The sequence below is a fragment of the Aptenodytes patagonicus genome, chromosome 2 (genome assembly GCF_965638725.1).
Source record: "Aptenodytes patagonicus chromosome 2, bAptPat1.pri.cur, whole genome shotgun sequence".
In the NCBI taxonomy this organism is placed as follows: Eukaryota; Metazoa; Chordata; class Aves; order Sphenisciformes; family Spheniscidae; genus Aptenodytes; species Aptenodytes patagonicus.
In genome coordinates, this window is record NC_134950.1 from 34,203,066 (window position 1) to 34,223,029 (window position 19,964).

The 19,964-nt window shown below is 35.7% G+C and overlaps 1 long non-coding RNA gene across 4 annotated transcripts in view; it reads right to left on the bottom strand.

The window, feature by feature from the left end:
- LOC143156290 (uncharacterized) overlaps positions 1-19,964 on the bottom strand; it is a 98,479-nt gene that overhangs the window by 29,026 nt on the left and 49,489 nt on the right. For all 4 annotated transcript variants that reach the window (XR_012994594.1, XR_012994595.1, XR_012994593.1 and 1 more), the window contains exon 3: positions 7,275-7,361. This is a non-coding gene — a long non-coding RNA (uncharacterized LOC143156290). The remainder of the gene's footprint in view (positions 1-7,274; positions 7,362-19,964) is intronic.

Sequence of the window (19,964 nt, forward strand, 5' to 3'; positions counted from 1 at the left end):
AGCCAGGAAATTTTCAAGATTACACTTGTAGGGCCCACTTCTTTAAGGTCACAGTCTCTTTATCTTTAAGAAAATGCCTTGTTTTTAGCCTCTGTGAAGATGCTGTCTGATGTCAGGTAGTTTGAACTGACTTTCCAGGGAAGCATGATTCCTGTATGAATGTGAGAAGATGGACCAATTAACTTGGAAACAGTAGGGATCTAACTACAAGAAGTTACTAGTTAACCTCGAGGCTGAAAGAACAGCCTGGACAATTGTATCCAACATTGCTTGTTCACAACAAAAGCAAGACATACCCAAGAGGACTCGCACTTCTTTCCACCCTTTACCTGCCACCCTCCCTTAAGTAGTTAGTATTTGTAAAGCAGTTTAAAAACAACTTATTAGGGATACTGTTAGCTTGAAAGGTAACTACAAAAAATTCATTTTTGCAGTTCTGTGTTCTGTCGGTTCAATTGGACCAAATTTAAATTTTGGCTGAAATTTTTCTCCTAAGTAGCATTGTAATGTACCAATTATGATAATAAACTTTAGGTGTCTCTGTAAGAACATTTAAGAGATCTGTAAGAGATTTAGAAATTGTGTTTGCCAAGCTACTGTTTTCCAGGTACCTTACTACCTCTTTACAGTAACTTTAACTGATAAAACATTACATTTTCGTGCCTTCAAATTTAATTTATTATTGTCTAATAACCTATAAATGCTTTAACAAAACACGCTGCCTCTCTAAACCATTCCTGTTTCCAAATGCTATCCCACTACAAGAAATTAAATATCACCACAACTATTTTCTGCACTGCATAGCACCTTTATCTTTTCAGTTATATAAAACCTGCCTTCCTACTATTGAAAACTATCCTTGAATTCGTTCAGCTTATGAGTTCAACTTTATCAAATAGTTTTCCTCTGTTTCTTGGTCTATGTATTTTGGTCCTTCCTTCTCAATGCAAGATTTTTCCATTCCCAGTAACTCCTCTGTGTATTTGTCTGTTTCCACTTATAGGATTTAGGGGACAGCTAAAGGGAATAGCCATGTTTCAGTGAACTACTCCATTTTTCTTGGACTACTCTCCTATACTTAATCCTTTACACATTATTTAACCTCGCTTCAAACAATTATATCAAATCATTTGCTAATATTTTTCTGAAATTCCCTTCACCAACTGTTCTGAAATAATCTGCTGTTTATTTGTACATGAAAATATTGGCATCTGAGAGAGAGGATACATAGCATGTAACTGAGAAAACATTTGTGAAAATGCCAAAATGTCATATGTGCTAATACTGTGCCATATATGTATAGAAGTCAGTGAACTTTATTGGAGGAGGAAACAATATTATTTTACTTAACATTGCAAGGCACTTGAAAGCTATAAAACTACACAGAGAATGTCTGAGCCTTAAATCACATTTATATACTTCTGCTATTCCTGAGATTCCTTATCCTCATCTATGTTACCTGAATTCAATGTTTCTGGTATTTCTCCACTTCAGACTGCTTAACATTAGTTAAAGTATCAGGTTATATATTTAAAAAAAACCTTCAATTTTCTTTAAAAATATTCAATTCATTTTTATGTTACTTCTCTTTTTCTGCAGTCTGCCCTAGACATACCAATTTGTGAGGCACTTTTTAGATACAGACTCTGTCGTAGGGCTTTGAGTTTCCTGAAAAATTTGAGAGATTCCTTGACTTTGAATTCATCCTACATCATAAAACATAAGTAGTGTCATAGTCAGCAGAGCCTCATTAGTCCCAGAAATCACAATAGCTGAGGTTTCAGTCAACTGAGTCTTCAGTTTGAGGAAGATCTATTATACACTGTAAGTAACTGCCAAAGATAGAGGCTGCTCTCATTGTGAATTGAAGGGTTAAAGAATGCAACATCCGGACCGCAGGCTGTTGTATCTTCAAGAGATGTCCTCCTGCAATTACTTGTTTTATAGAACACTTGATAATTGGAGAATTAGTTAGCACTGCAAAGAATAAAGGTCTGAGGGAAAAAAAGTTAGCACTGCGAGATTGGATGATATGGTAATGAGCCTGCACCCTGGAGTTCTCCTTTTAGAGACGCTGCTGGGACCTATGGGAACCTTGCTCTGTAAGGGTTTATTGAGAATTGGTGCCTCTTCTTCATAGCCAGATCTATGAAAGATGATTGCAGAGAACCAATCATACCTGCTAGTCCAGCCATTGTATACACCTGATGCTTCTTGGAAAAGAAGTCGGACAGGTGTCTAGTAATAGACCCAGAATTTACAAGGCCATCAGGTGTCCTATCATATGGAGACCTCCTGCTGTTTGAGACCATAAGTAACACAAAAGTATTTGCCTTCGCAATTCGTTTTCTTTGCTGTAAAAGAGAGATTCCTGCAGTGCTCATAAGGATAGCAGAAATGTGAAGATAGCAGACATGCAAGGTATTCTGCTTTTTCTATCAGTAGAAGTAGTGAAGAATATGTGTTTCCCAATGTCTTTTCTTTCTACTCTTGAATGTAAGGCATGCAGCTCTGCAAATGTGGAAAATGCAAATTATTTTGGGATTATTTTGTCTGCTTACAGAACATGCTATCAATTCTAAGTAGAGAAAGGGAAAGGATATATGCATCTTATTAACAACTTTTTGGCTTTGGCGGAGGGAGATGAGATATCCTTACCTGTTTTCCATAATATATAATAACTTCCCAGTTTTTAAATGTCAAGACCAAAACAAAGAAATTCAACTGCAGGCTAATTGACTTTTATTTTTACTTCCTTCCCAATACTAATAAAAATAAATAATTCAGTTCTTTCAAAGAACGGCAAAAAAACTACAACAGAAAGCTAAGACACAAGATGCCTGGAATCATTTTCTGTCTTTCATTAATTACCCTTCTATAAATAGCACACTGTACAAGTACAAGGTGAAGTTAGCTATGTCACATGTAAAATGATAATGTAAAAATACTGGGAAGTTGTTACTATTAGCAATTCCTAAAATAAAATCTTCCAAAAATGTTTTATCTTCATGCACTGACCACAACACTTAGCCAACTCCAAAGTGTTAAACAGCACTAGCTACTTCTCTATTAGGATGAAGAACTTCTCTTCTTGATCTACCTAAAATGAAAATTAAGTCCTGTCTAGCGAGTGTCATAGGCTCTCAAGTGAAGCAGAACTACTGCATATCCTCATCAAAAGATCAATGTTGATTCAGATTCTGTTCCTTTGATCTAAACATATCTCAAGATTAATTTCAATTGCAAAGGCAAAAGGCTTATCTACAATTTAAGGTTAATTTTATCATTTAATCATTTCCATATTTAATCTTGTTTATTATTAAATGTGAGCACTGTTTATTCAATTTGCTCCTTTTTGCTTGGCCTACTGCAGAGAAAACCAACGATGCAAAAAAAGACATATAAAGAAAAACAAAACCAGCACAGGATCATAAAGTTTGCCAAATCACATGCTGTCGAATGCCTCTTCTATCTAAAAAAACCCTAATACCCTTTAATCTTCATTATCATTATTCTTCTTTACAAGTACAGTACTAGATGTAAGAAGCACATATGAAGTACTTTGACCGCTGCTACTCTGCATCAATGGAGTATTTAAATTTAATGTGTCCCTCTGAATGACAACTTGCTTCTCCTTAGTACTCAGTTACTTTCTCTGAAATTAAACAATTAATAAGCCAGGAGCTATATGAGTTATAAATTATTCATCCAAATGAACATTAATCAATTATAAAGAGATATAGGAATAAAAAAAAAAAAAGAGACAGCTATATCCTTTTAATATTAAATCTACTCTAGCCAAAATGTCTTTAAACAGATGTAATTTGCATAATGGCAATGCAAGCAAAGCTATATTATGGCTATTTATGTTAAAATATATATATTTGTCAAAAAAAATAATGGACCCATGACCAGTTACCGATAATCAGATGGCAAGAAAAATATTACAATTCTGTGCTCTGTGTGTGAATAGAAAAGTGTATTAAAATTCCCCTAAATTATTAGTTTTACAAATATTTAAGAATCTTATCTCTTGTATTCATACAGAAGTTAAAATACAGTCTTAAACTTTCCCAAGTTCTTTGAAAATATTCAGTGTTCACACAAACACGTCAAATAATTTTCCTGATACTTATTAGAAGAAAGCAAGACAATGGGCACAGTCAAATTTTGGCTTAGCCATGACATGCAAAGAGATATGTGAGAAGCACAGAATGATTCTTATTTCTTGATTTAAGTTAGATTTATTCCAGATGTGGGCATTTGTAGCCAGAAGGAGGCCAGAACTCTTCTTCTGCAAAAGTTATTCTTTGTGAATAATGTGTGCAGTCATTTATAGGAGCTTTGGAAAAGCTGCATATCTGAATTTTTCTGGAATTGAAGTACCAGGATGCTACCACGATATAGCAGATGTAACAATAAGGTCAAAACAGGCAGGAAGAGATACCCTCTATGTAGCAGTGCAAGAATACCTACACCCTTATTATGGATCCAATATGTCACAGATGAGCCATCATTCATTAGTTTTCTATCTCATTCTCCATACTTTTTCTGTGTTATTTATATAAATTTTAAGCTCTTAAATATAAAACTGTCACCTACTTAATACTGGTACAACACAAAACCTTCAGTCTTCTGGAACTCACAAAAAAGGAAAGTAAAATATTACTTGTAGTTCTCTAGCAAAAAGAAAGAATTTTTAATAGGATCAAATCTTATCCTGGGAACGTATAGCTGTGTTCTATGTTAAAAAATTTTCACTAAAATATAGATTCCAGTTCTCCGCATAGAGGGCCACTTCTTTTAACATCATTCCAGCATTAACCTCTGACAAAGACAACATTTTATTTCAAAGTTTTTCACAATGTTCCGAGGAACTCCAAAGGAAACTCCTGCTTTTATTTGTAAACTCAGCTTTTCCTTATTTTCTAACACCCTACACCAGGTTACCCAATCCTATTCAGCATAATGAACAGGAAGAAATATCATTGTAAATTCATATTTACATTCATGCAGAATAGCTGCAGTAAAGCTACAATCTGTAAAAGGTAAGCAAGCCAACTCCTGACAGTTTGTTTCATTAATCATTCATATTCAGGTCTACAATTTCCCATTTTGCCTATGTTGTTTTATGGATTAATTTAACTAATCTTAACTGCTTGAACCCGAGATTGCGACAAAAACCCTGGAAATTCTAAAGTGAAGACTAAACTCCATTCTGGGAGCATTTGGATAAAACTGTAAGAGTTCCAGGAACTGTTTTAGCTGAGGTTGGGATTATTATAGAGATAGTAGGAGGGGACTGGCATCTGTTTACAGCAAGCACAGGAAATGATGCTCCCCAGTACAAGAGAGGCATGGACATACTGGAGTGAGTCCAGCAAAGAGCCACGAAGAGAAATAAGGGACTGGAGCATCTCTCCTATGAGGAGAGGGTAAGGGCAGGATAAGACCCAGAAACTGCCCGGTCCCTGACATCATCAGGAGAAGGCTCAGGGGGATCCTATCAATATGTATAAATATCTGATGGAGGGGAATAAAGAAAATTAAGAAAATGGAGCCAGCCTCTTCTCAGTCATGCCCATTGACAGGGCAGCTCAAACACTCTGTAATTCCACGATATTACAATTTGAAAAACCCTGCATGTTAGCAACAGGGTTTAAATTCACAGTTTAGTATCATGTTCCTTGCAGCATGAACACTTACTATGAATATTAACAAAAATATATAGTTGGTATCAAGCTAATAATAAATATTCTTGCAATTTATAGTAAAATACACAGTTCTCTAGTATGGGAAATATTAATTCAAAATATACCTTCCAACCATAACATAATAAAATTATTGATATTGAATAACAAAAATCGTGTTCAGATCAACTAAATATATGGAACAGAAGTAGCCAAAATCAATATAACTCTGTTTCAGTAAGCTTCAGCCAAAGCAAATTTTTACTATTTCTTGAGGCTTGTTTTTACTTTTCCTTGTTTTAAAAAAAATCTGAAACAATTCTAGATGGTAATTAAAGATGAATATTCCAAGCACTCACATCCATCAAAATTGTATCAACCTCACCCACAAAGTAAAGGATTTTTCCATACTGCAGTATTGTTGATGTGGCAGCATGAAACGACTTAGCTGTACTTCTGCATGAGGAAAAATTTGAGATAGAAAAATTATCAGTAACGATATTTGTTGTGTTCCCCCTCCATCATTAGGTACAACAGAATCTCTTAGAGACAGTTTTATTTTTACACCCACCACTAATAAGAACAGCAAAAATTCCTCAAAACCAAAAGGTCTTGTCAATCAAGACAAGTATAAAGACAACAACTTGTTCACTTCTTTCATAGTCCAGAAGTTTCCAAAGTAAATTAGTATCTAGAAATAAATGTAGAAATATCTAGAAATCAGCATAGCATGAAAAATATTTTTAAAAAGGTAGTATGTAGGAGAAAGAAAAAGAAAAAGGAAAAAGACAGGAAAGATAAGGATAGGTAAATGAAAACTATATGTAAACAATGTTTCCCTGATTTGTATTTCTTCTGTCTGCTGCTTGCTTACCAGAATTCCTTACATATAAATGAACTGTATATGAATAGGAATGTATATGAACATACACTGCAAAGTAGGGGGGAAGAAATTTCCAATGGAAGCAGCGTAGAAACCAAGATTCAGCTAGTAATAGCTACTAACTCTAAATACTGGCTACCCAGATTTCACAGTCCTCTTGATGTAAGATCCATTGAATGTACTCTTCTTTCCACCTTTCAGACAGACTTAGAACAGTCTGTATAAACCCACAAAAAAATCTTAAGAGTATAAGGCCTCAAATATTTTCTATAACTATGAAGCGATAATACAAAAAAAGAAAATGTATTTTATGAAAATGTTTATACGGTTCCTATCAAAAAAAGTGATGTGACTTACATTCTGACATGGATCTTCTTTATGAGAGAAAATAGTATGTGATAGAAGCCTGATTAAATGGCAAAAAGACATTAACTTCTATGCTGTGAAAAGCAAAGGAACCTACTGAAAGGAATAAAAAAAAGGTTGCTCCAACAAGAACCTGTTTAGAAAGGATGGAGCATATGGATTACCTATGAATTTAAAACTGCAGTATATTATTTTAAGAGATACTGAGAAAAAGAAGTAATAGTAATAGTATTGGTAGAAACATTTGCTTTGTAGGGAAAGTGATGACAAAAAAATCCTATGATTATGAGATTTGGAATTTGATACAGGAAATGTATAACGGAGAGCTCACCTACCTGCAGGAAGGAATAAGGACGAGTCAAATACATCCAGACTACAAATCAATAATAACTTCAGTGTAGAAGAACCTTCTTTGGTAAGTCCTGAAAGAGGAACATTAACCATAATCTTAATTGCATTTTGTTAATTTAACTTTTCAGTCTCGTAAAGTCTTGGCAGATTTTCTAGTTTTTTCCACCAGGAGGTCAGGAAGGCACCATATTAGATATATACTGAGTACAGATGGCAAAGAACTGAAGCTCAGCTGTTCCAGCTCAAAAAAAAAAAAAAAAAGAAGACAAGGAAATGAGTGGACAAGACCTCATAATGGCCTTGACTGACATGCCTTTTTGCAACATGGTAAGTGGATTTTTTACTGCTTTTCTTCCATGAGGAATTCTTTGAAGGACAGAGAAGGCAGGAATAGAGGATTTTCACTTACAACAATAATTAAATTAAACCTAATCAAACCATTTTATTATTTTCTGCTGAAGGCCAATATATTTAGCATCTTCTTCCATGCATAATAAATTACATTAGCTCTAGGCATTTTCAGAATGTTGATTTGTTAAAGATGTTCATATATATTCAGTGGCATTCTTTGTAATATCCAGGTAAATATAACCAGTTGAGTCTTTGTTTTTGAAAGGAAATAAAGCATTACGTTCATTTGGTTTATTTAAAAGGTAAAATTATAAATCTATGCAGTGAGATGTCTTTTTCACATGAGACTTTGTTAAGGTCATTCCTACTGTAGCAGTCACATTGTCCCTTGCTGCAATTGTAACATCAGAGGCTCAACACCATTCTTCATGTGTTCATCTGATTTCTTTATAAATCAGAATCTCTTCATAAAAGAAAAAAAAAAAAGAAAGAAAGTAGTTTTGGCAGTAAGGTTCCACATCTAAAGTAAAAAAAAAAAAATACTGACCAATAACCACAGTTTTAGAATGCAAACGTATTGCATGCACTTCAATTATGCAGTGATCTACTGGAAGATTATATTCAATTGCACAGATTACAGTATTTAAATACCTTGCATAAAACATCTCAGTACTAGTCATAAAAATAAATATTACTGAAATAATTTCATTATATGTTGGAAATATTTTGCATATAAACAAAGTAGATGGAGTACAAATGTTTCTACTGACTACATACAAATCCAAGTATAAACTACCCACAGTACAATGTTCCTTCATGAAGAAAGCATTACATTTGTATAAACAGATTTATACATCAGTCAACAATTACCAAATAATATAAGGAAGTTTTGAATCTCAAGTTTCACCCAGCATATTAAAAATGTCTTTTAATTACACAACAACAAAAGCACACAAACAACTGTAACTCAGTTTCTTCTAATTCCCTCTGTTGGGTCCAAGTTTTGACAACCTCATCTACTGTTTCTGAGATTAACCAGTACACTACTGAACTAAGGGCACTTCTCTCTGAGAAAAGTTTACCATCAGTTTACCGTGCAATTTAGGCCTGCTACATGTTCAAGTAATTTAGATTCCAAAATTACTTAAGAGCTATTGAAAATCTTATTTCTGGCCCTCCTTCATGAGTTTTATACCATGTCTGGAATCACTTTTTCAGTATTTTTAAATATTAAGCTAGTTAATGTCACAATTTTCAGAGACCACTAATATTTTAATGTATGTGATCTATGGTAATGTTTTCTAGAGTATTAGTCATGTTTATGGAACAGTATGAAAGAAGGGAATAAGAAACAAGATTCTATAAATTTGGAAAAGTAAACCATTAATAACTTACAGTGAAACTGAGGTACAATTTTCCTGAAGAGGCCTGTCTATTTTTGTACTGTTGCATAAATATATATGACAAAAATGGATTCTACTTGACGTTTTGAGATATTTACACCTACATGCTGGATTGTAACTCAGCCTAAATTGAGTATATCAAGATTTTTGGATTTAGAATCTATAGACCTGGTACGGTATTACTTGACAACTTCTTAAACCCACTTACAACCCCAACACACTAGAAATAGGGGTCTTAATGGGAATGTAAAAACATTAGCTAAATCAGTATGTAGCAACATGATCGTAATAGAGATTTCTCATCAAATTCTCATTTATGTTATATTAACATCTGAAAAAGCTATTTAAACATTAAAATTAATACATCATAAAACAATAGAAATACTTCATACAAAATAGTTTCATTTGAATCACAACTACTCACAATAGCTATGAATATCGCCATTCAAATTGCTACCATGAATACTGTATAAAATGAGAATAAACTAAAAGTAAAATTAGAATACTCCTTTATAAATTACTATATGTCAAGCTAACAAATGGTAGACTTGTCATATTGAACAACTAAATGTCTAAATGATCATTCAGCACTCATAGTGTAGGGAAAAAACACTAGCTTTGTTGGCTATAAAGCAGTTGCTCGATTTTTCATACTGTCATTCTGCTCTATTAGCAAAGCCTAACACAATTAGGTATGAATATGCAGTAATAACATGCAAATTGTTCCCTCTCAATTGCCCCAAGGCAGCAGTCTCAGCCTTTCAAAGCTTGATTTCTTCTACATCATTACAGGCTTGGCATAATTCATCAGAATAAAAAAATACCTCAGCCTTATTGCATGTGGCCAGCTAGTAAAATCATCAGTAGTTGTTAACCATTCTCCCTCAATAGGTTTGTTAGCAACGCGGTCCCCAGCTCCCTGCCACTCCTGCACTTGTACATGTTTCCCTTGGGTAATGTTAGACACTACATTTGAGCCTGCCAGAACAATTAACCCTACTGTTAATTAGAATGAAATGTCAGGCGCACAGATGGTACAAGCTGGCACCCTGCCATCCCGCCAACTGCTGCTGAAAGCAGCTACCCCACTGCTGACAGCTGTTCAGCTATGTCCCAAACCAGCAGATGTCAAAACTTTCCAGCTGAGGAAAGCTAAAAAAAAAAAAAGCAATGACGGGGGTTTCTAGTCCCAGCAGTAATGATGACTGTTTTATTGTTATTGTATCTATTACCTGTTGTCATACTGTACCCATCAAGGGGAGCCATCAAGCAGCAAGATGCAAATTAAAAACGGTACCAAAAGTCAATAAATGTAAAACCGCTTTCCAAGCTAATTCTGTACAACTGTAAAAAAAGAACGGAAGAAAGAGAAAACCGTCTATGTGTTTTCTTTAGAATCTATACTTTTCAATTCAGGATTTGTTTTAAATGAAGTTACATGATGATACATTGTATTAGAAAGCATTATCCTGGATATTTGTACACTGGAGTATGAAAGTCTTTCTTGAAGAAAATTGTAAAATGTTAACTCAGTTCTTCAAATCTTAGTAGCATGAGCAATTTTCACACTTTATTTTTCCTATCTATGTGAATTTGATTGAATTTTTTTACCATTATGAGATATGAAGTAACCAAGATAAAGTCCCAGAAGCCAGAATGTATCCGAATTCTCTCAGTGTCTAGATGCCCAGTACTTTGAATGACCAATTTAACCGTAAATATGTGAATGAAAAATCCTGGCACATTTTCTGGTGTGAATCAGGATTCTAATTCTAGTAACTATGTTTTGGTTACTTAAATCCCTCTTTGATTTCAGAAAATATGCTTTGGCTTTCAATTTTTTAAAAATTTGAAAAATATAGTGGGAAGGCAGATACATTGCTGTACTGTGACAAATTCTCTCTTATGATCTTCATAGCTGCATCATGATGGAATGAGTAGTTTCTTCACAATTCCTTTAAAAGATTATATCATGCAACTTGGCAATCAAAATACAAATTTAATACTATTTAATAAATATTAAAATTGAATGTATTTTGTTCTTATATACTTTCTTATTCAAACTAACTCTTCAGCAATAAGATATGTTCTTACATAAAAAAGATCATCATGGGAGGCTGAATACAAAACAAAATATCACATACTATTACAAACACAATTAGATTATATTTGGCTTACAAATTATTAATAAGATTATAGTAATATCTGTAAAAAAGGGTCCACAAATTAGAAAGATTGCACAAATAACTTTAGGTTCCCTAGAAGTTTTTGGGAAAGAAGTTCTTGCAAAGAAGATATATAAGGTTAGAGTTAATTAAAAATAGATGTAAAATTTATAAATAACAAAAATCAGTTAAATCTAGTGAGACGTGTCCATTTATGTCTTTTTTTTCTTTGAATACATATTTCATATATTCCTATATACATTCAGTCTCAAATATATTGTTTCTGACTCTGTCCCATCTGTCCATAAGACAGGTGTATAGCAAAATTTGTGAAATTTATATTTAGCATAGGCCTTTAGTGTTAAACAAATATCTTTGATTTAGATTTTTTTGGATTCATATATAGTCTTGGTTTATGTGGTGTTAACAAGAAAGTAATTGCTTGCATATTTTAATATTAGTTTGTTCTGGTTTAGATTAGGGTTTTTTTCTACATGTAGGTAGTTAATATACTACCTTTAGGAGGGAGTTATCTCAAGAAACAAATGTTACTAATACTTACATCATCAGACTGCTAATGGTTCACTGCACTTCTCCTGGAGTAAGAAGTTTCATATAAGCTTCTGTCCTGGTTTCAGCTGGGACAGAGTTAATTTTCTTCCTAGTAGCTGGTACAGTGCTGTGTTTTGGATTTAGGGTGAGAATAATGTTGATAACACACCGGTGTTTTAGTTGTTGCTAAGCAGTGCTTACACTAGTCAAGGACTTTTCAGCTTCCCATGCTCTACCAACTGAGAAGGCTGGAGGTGCACAAGAAGCTGGGAGGGGGCACAGCCAGGACAGCTGACCCAAACTGGCCAAAGGGATATTCCATACCATGTGACGTCATGCTCAGTACATAAACTGGGGGAAAGCTGGCCGGGGGGGCCGCTGCTTGCGGACTGGCTGGGCATCGGTTGGCGGGTGGTGAGCAATTGCATTGTGCATTACTTGCTTTGTACATTTTTATTGTTATTGTTATTTTATTTCAATTATTAAACTGTTCTTATCTCAACCCACGAGTTTTCTCACTTTTACTCTTCCGATTCTCTCCCCCCTCCCGATGGGATGGGGGAGAGTGAGTGAGCAGCTGTGTGGTGCTCAGTTGCCAGCTGAGGTTAAACCACAACAACTTCATGTGCACTGAAAAGAATTTTTTTTACTAGAAATATTCAGTGGAAAACCATACTATAGTATTTAGTTGAAAAAAACAAATTACCAGATTTCCTTTTGCTAACTCCAGCAAAATCACAGTTTGCTAGAGACTACTCAGCCCTTTTCTTGGCTGGTGAAAACATATACATGATAAAACTTCGGAGGATCTGAGGCACTTCATGTTGTGGTAGGCAGCCTTTGATATGAATACTTACACCAGAATCTTGCCAGATATGGGAGCCTCAGCATTATACACAATTAATTACTGTCAGGGATAAACTAGCCCAAAGTAATTCACAAGACACAACAGACACAGTTGTCTTCAATGACCATAGTATCATTTAAATCTGAGGATAGATATCAGCCCAAAATACCTCAGTCTTGCCAAAGGATGTAACTGGATACAAGACTCCTGATTCACTTCCCTTTTTCAGGCCAAATTAATTACTAAGTTATTGCCTGTGCTTGATATGGTGAGGATACTTGAGGTTTGCTGGAGACCTCAAGTATTATTTTGGGGGGTATATTGTATCTTTTGAGAATGTCAGAAAAGAGCTTAGGATAGGTGTTCTTGTTTCTGCTTTGCCTGGATGTGAGAAGAATTTAGTAGGAGACCTTGTTGATGTGGTGTATGTGGTGCTTGCAGGTAGCTGCCACTCTGGCTGCAAAGGCCCATATGGGTATTTATTGAGCTCCAATTAACCTGGATGTGCAGGTGGCACTGTACGGTCATATATATATCTTCATGTATTACTTTTGATGGAGACAACAGGTCTGCTAGACACAAGAGTAGCCAGGCATACTGCTAAAAATCCAGAACAAAGTTTGGCAGGTGCCAAACACAGATTTTGCTAGTAAAGTGGCAGTGACTCTCACGTGACCCAGCGTTGGCACTCGCTCAGTTACTGGGCTGTCTGCTAGCCTGGGCTCTCTGCAGGGCTGCCATCCCACCACGACCCTGCTGAAAGTCTGTGAGGTCCTGGGCTGTGCTGTCAGGCAAATGGTGCTCAGTACCATGCACTGTGTGCAGCCTGCAGCAGCAGCCACAATACCTACAGACAAATACATAACGGTCAACTGCTACAAATGATGTAATTGTAAGACTATGTGACAGGCATAATGTAGAGCTATGAATGCTGTCTATGGCCCCCCTCTGCATTTAAGGATGACTCTGAGGACCTAACCAGTGCAGAGAGAGGCAGTAGCAGATCTGCAGCACATCACTGCAGGTCTCTATAACCAGAAGACTTATGGTGGATCCATCTCAGATTGATATCTATCTGATTAGGAGGAGCCTGGTACTGCCATGCTCCACAGAAACAAGCACCTCAATCTTTGTGAGCTTGTCCCAAAGTATGTGCAACAGATTTCAGCAGAAGACTTTGAAGGGGAGAATGGCTGCCAACTACAGTTATTTCAGATATAGTCCCCTTACCAGGTAATATTTTCCCGTCTCCTAAATCCCCCCTCTACAAGGACAGTCACCCAATTCATGACTCAAACTCAGAGGAAGCTGAGGCAAAGGACCATGAACTCAAGGTCTACAAAAGCAGTAGCTCCTTAAAGGCACAATTTCTTCTTCAAATGGTACTCATCTGGAACCATTCATCTGGATAAGATTTTCCCATAGTGTCTCTCTCCCATCATTTGCTAAGGAGCAGAAGCGCCAGTAGCAGCAGAAAGAGCAGGAAGCCTTTGTTGATAAAAACTTCTAGATAGTCTCTGTAGGTGTGCAGGGGGTATAGCTCCCTTTTAAGATGTGTTTACATTTTCATGCGTGGAGCAGGCAAGAGGCGGGACTAGGCATGCCTACTGTGCTACAGCAGCGTGTGGCTGAGCACCATTATGGTTTGTTCCTCGTAATATGCACTGTGGGTAGCCCATTCAGAGCGTGCTGGCATCAACACTGTCAGCGCAGGGCAATCTGCACCAACAGGACCTAAGCTGTTCCCTGGTGAAGCACGAGTTGGCTGTGGACATAAAAGGTGTCTCTTTTTGTTCACTTCGGGTATTCATTTCTTCAGCACCAGCAAATAATATTTTATATGCTACAAAGAGGTTGCCTGTTTTGTCAGAACTGAATTGAATGACCAATACAGGCACTAACTAGCTCCAAACTCCAGACTGGATGAGGACTACCAAAAAAATCTGAGGAATTTCAGAAGGTCTGTACAAAGGTGGCATAACAGTAGATTAGATTAAATTTGCTGTTGTTACAAATTAAGTGTTATAGAATTGAAGGAATGTTTTGAAGTACTTCTAAGACTTTCTTAGATATCAAATTAATCCTTGAGGAGCACAATTCAGACAACATAATAGACGACAGTGAAGACTTCTCACTGCTTCATATACACAACAATGACACAAACACATGATGCTGATTAAAGTGTCAGGCTACAGCTTTCTTTTTAATAAGAATATGTTCCCAAATTCAATGCTTTCTACAACCCATGACCAGGAAACACTACAACCCCTTGTCAATTTCTGAGGTAAGCTGGGCAAAGACCTAGTTACTGGATCAAAAGGCCCTTCTGAAAATTCAGGGTCTATCAGCAAGTATCAGGCCCACAGTCATGCTTCATCTGGCACCGTAACTCTTAGATCTGGTTGACAGTTATTTGGCAGCACAGAAACTCACTTGCTAAGATCGTCCACAGTCAACACCTTCTCTGAGTTGAGACAAAGCATAAGAAACCTTTGTACCTGATAGCTTTGGTTTCCCTAACTCTATAAAACTGGAAAATCTGACTGGACAACATGGCTCTTTCCTCCCCAAAGGAAAAAGCAAACAAACAAACAAAAAACCTTGCAGCTGTTCCTTCAGGCATGTGGCTTTCCTTTATCCTTATTGCTGTCTCCTGGTATGTCCTAACTGATGGTAGCTAGTTCAGGCACTGCTGATTTGTATGGCTTCAAGAGCCAAATGAGTTAGTTCCCAGATGAACCAGGACCAATAAGCTCCCCTGCTTTTCCCCTTCGATCAATAATTTCCAACCTAGCTCCCCCTATCAAGGAGGGAGCAGCACTGACTCATTTTGATACAGCTCTTACCCCTTTTTCCCATCCTTTTTATCTTGACCATGCCAATCCCCCCTACCTCTCCAATAAGGAAAGTATCAGGCAAGGGCAAAATATACCATACATCTAAAATAAAAAAGAATGCTGAAATTATTATAACTAGATAAACATCCTCACAGAAGGCTCAAGATTTAGGTCCGTGAACTATTATTCCACAGATGAGGAGAAATACTGCTAAAAGAAAGAAAGAATTAAAGCAACACTGATTTTTTTTAACAATTCTCAGAAACTTTTCTTCTTTTTATCACAGAAAAAAAAAAAAAGTAATACCAAAGAAAATAACATCAAAGATAGTAACCTCTTTTCTACAGAATTACTTTAAGGAAAATTCAAAGTTCAAAATTATACATTAAATTTTGCAACAGCAAGAGTAATGACTCAGTAGCATACATACATCTTGGCTAACAGCCAGCCAGCCTAGGAAGACTAAAGTCAAGGGTTAAATTTCTGTTGCCTTCTGTTGGGCCAAGATTCAACTAAACTGTACATAAGATTTCTTTTTATTCTCTGTTTATCACATGCAAGAAGAAAGACATGGTGGAGCACTTACCATAGTAATGGAGACACACCCCATTCTAAACAAGTTGCTTTCTCAACTTTGGTAAATGAAGGACGAAAAATTGATTTGAAAACCCTAGCAGAAGTGTCTCTCCCCCCGGCCCTTGCTGCTAAGAAAGGTACTTGAACTCATGCCACCTCACAAACAACTGTCAGATGTTTCAAACCCACACAGCTCCTCAGGGCATTCAGTACATTTATACGAATCAAGGACATTGGTTATGTGCTTTGGATCAGAGGGCTGATAATATGCATACTGAATGCATCTCAGACATAAAGGATCTCATTTATGTTCTCGCGGTATACTGCTTCAGGCACAAAACAAAGTATTTTCTCTGGGATTCAAGCTGCATATAATCCCCTAAGTATAGCCTGTTGTTGCAATGTATGTTCACTGTATCTGAGGCAGTGTACATAGTTCTTACCATAAAGATGTTTCCAATCAATACACATAGTCTCCCATATTTAGATTAATACACATAATATTCAAGCTTCTGTTCAGATGTCATCCAAAGACTAAAATTTTAAATACCATGGGCAATGACGATCAGTTAAGCATTTCCTATTAGTAATTACTGATTTTACTGAATCTGACAATTAATAATTATCTAGTGAAAAACACTCAAAGAATTGTTCCCAAGCTTTAAGTGTCTCAAATAAACCACTAAAAGCAAGCATTAAAAAGGTAAACTATTTTAACAGATTTTATTCTCACTGTACAGTACATGAGTACATACTCTGAACACGAGTTCTTCTCTTCTGTCTATAAGCTCAAGAAAAAAAATGAAATTTCAATGGCTACTATCAATTTAAGTCTATATTAATGCTGTAGATTTTCTTCAAGTACTTGTTTAAATTAGAGTTGACACCTATTTCAAATCATGCCTTTCTGAAATCCTTATTAATAAGTCACCACTATTTTAAAATATTCATCATCAAAATTAGGTCAGATGATTAAGGGATTATTCCTACAAAGCCTGAAATTTAGAGTGTCTGAACACCCACATTTTCAGTGACTTAAGTGGAAGAGGTACTTCCTCAAAAGCCACATGATCTCGTGGATTAAGTTCAGACCTGGGATCCATAAGATTCTGAGCTCTGTTTCCTCATATTTACTTATTTACATTAACAATTTTTTGTACTTAGCATTAGTACTATTTAGCTAGAAATTAGGTGTATATCATTTATTCTGCTTTACTGATTGGGACACTGACACAACAACTGTGATGTTAAATGACATCCTCAAGGTGTGAGAAACAATGTACCAAATTCTCCTCTGCCATTCTGTATTCTCTTCAACACCACACCGTGCATGGAGGTGTGCAGCGGGAGAGGTGGGAGGAAAGGACGGGGACCCCACTAATTCTGAATGTCTGTGTCCCACCAAAATCAAACTAAAACCAAAACAAACAAAACGAAAGCAAGCAGCCTTTGAGCTTTCTTAGTGACAAAATAAACATATAATTACTACAAAATAAATAGTGGAAGACTGGCAAAATAAAGCTCTGATCTGTCCAACGCTTATCATTAATAGATGTACTATACTTCATTTTGAAAATATCACATGCTCTACAAAGAACCTATGAGGTATCTAGGCAGACCTTTTAAAAATACGGCATTCCAAAAAAATATTAACTTACATTTAAAACTTTAACATACAAAATTTTTTCTCTGAGCAGTATTTTTATTGAAAATAAGAATGTGGCATACTTCTCCCCATCACCTCACATTTTTTCTAATCTCTTCTTGGAGCCAAAAGGATTTCCACTAATTTTTTGCTGCTTATACTAACATGATCCCAAATTCTGCAGTAATATTCCCCTTCCCTTCCCAGTAGCCAGTTCCTTCTTCTCCAAAAGGTCATCACAGAATTACAGGATGTGTTCCCATCTCCCTTAGGGTTTATAAACACAATTCCTCATAAACATAAACGTGAATGGATACCATGGTTGAATAACACATTGTAATAACAGTACATTACTAAATTTGAAAATGCGACCTATTTGGTATATTCACAGATTTCTATAGAATTAAAAGTGTTGTACAAAATGTAAAATTTTCAAAATGTGCTAACATACATAAACACATACACACACAGAGAGCAATAAATTGTGTGTACAACCAGACACATACATAGAATATTGTATTTATAAATATTGATTAATGCACTTTACAATATTTAAACTGAATTAATTTCCGAAGAATGATCTCATCAGCCAGGAAGGTTTAAAGGTGCCACATAACTACACATGTAAGTATGCCCTTACTGCTGACCTTACAATGCACTTAGTATCTTGTACTTCACTAATGCTGTTGCTATCACTACAAGCAATTTATTCTACCTCACGTTCATCAAGTGCTCATAAATCAGCATTAGGCCACTTTTTTACTGAGTTGCTGATTTTTAGCCAGCAGACAGCAGCAGCATTTGGATTCAAAGTCTAATATTGGCACACATATTGATTTTAATTAGTCTAATTAGTTCATTACACTAAAAATCAAACACACCATTTATTACATTCCCAACTAATGACATATGATCAAGGATTTAATATGATAATGAGCAAGATCAATTATCACTCATAAAGGAAGTCATTAACAAGTGTAAACACTGCCAAACTGAATACCATTACAAATTATGAAGTCATAGCTAGGTCATTTGCATAAGCATACTAATTTTATTTCATGATATTCCTTCCATTTAATACTCCGAATACCTTTCACAAAGCTCCTTTTTTCATGAGACTTGATTCATAGCTGTAAACTCTATTCTTACTGTCAGTAATGCAATTGTTCACTACATAGTCCTTAAACTCTATGCTATTAAATCAAGGTTCAAGCAAGCCAGACAATGTCTATGGACTCTCTCAGAAAATATTACAGAATATTACAAGAAGGAAATGAGGTTTCCAGGTGTACCAAAGTGGATCCAGGAGTATTTCTCTACTGGAGAAAATTCAAGAACTACTTTCTTTGTGGTCTGGGATATTTCACATGCAAAACTGAGCTAGTGATAGAAGTCAGCCCTGCCATGGTTGTTTAGCAGTATAAAGAGAAGGAAGCAACATCCACCAGAGTATTTTCACTTTACTGGAGAAACTGCAGATTTCAAACTTTTAAAATAAAATTTACAACTTGAGCTGTAAGTAGTTAAATATTCTACTATCCTTAAAGTCTCAGCACTTAATTCTAACCTTAATTTTATTTGAATTTTTCCAAGGTCCTGTCACCCTCATTATCTGTTCTGTATCTTACAATTGCATCCAAGATGTCAATCAAAATCATAGCAATTATACTTTCCATTATAGCAGAAACATATCTATGTGGTGCACAACAATCAAGAATGTAAAGGATAACGCCTTGATCTGCCAAAATTGTTTTCCTCCTGTTCTAGTTTACAATGGCTACTTTGGAATACTTTTCATATGTGCTTCTCTATACCAGAATACATTCATAAAATCATAGAATCATAGAATCATTAAGGTTGGAAAAGACCTCTAAGATCATCGAGTCCAACCGTCGACCCAACACCACCATGCCCACTAAACCATGTCCCTAAGCGCCACATCTATACGTCTTTTAAATACTTCCAGGGATGGGGACTCAACCACTTCCCTGGGCAGCCTCTTCCAATGTTTAACCACTCTTTCAGTAAAGAAATTTTTCCTCATGTCCAATACATGATTAGAAACATACATATCACATGTATGTATCACATGTAGCTCAGTATTTAAGAAATGCATAAGGAAATTTTTTCATTTGTTGTATTTTGTATAAGAAACTGGAAGAAGTCTCCATTTTCCTAAAGCTCTTTAAAGATTTCTAAGTGTAGAACACATATAGCCCAGTCAGCAGATGTTTAAATTCAATGGATACAGGAAAAATTGAACTTACTACTACTCAGATTAGAACTTCACTCAAGAAG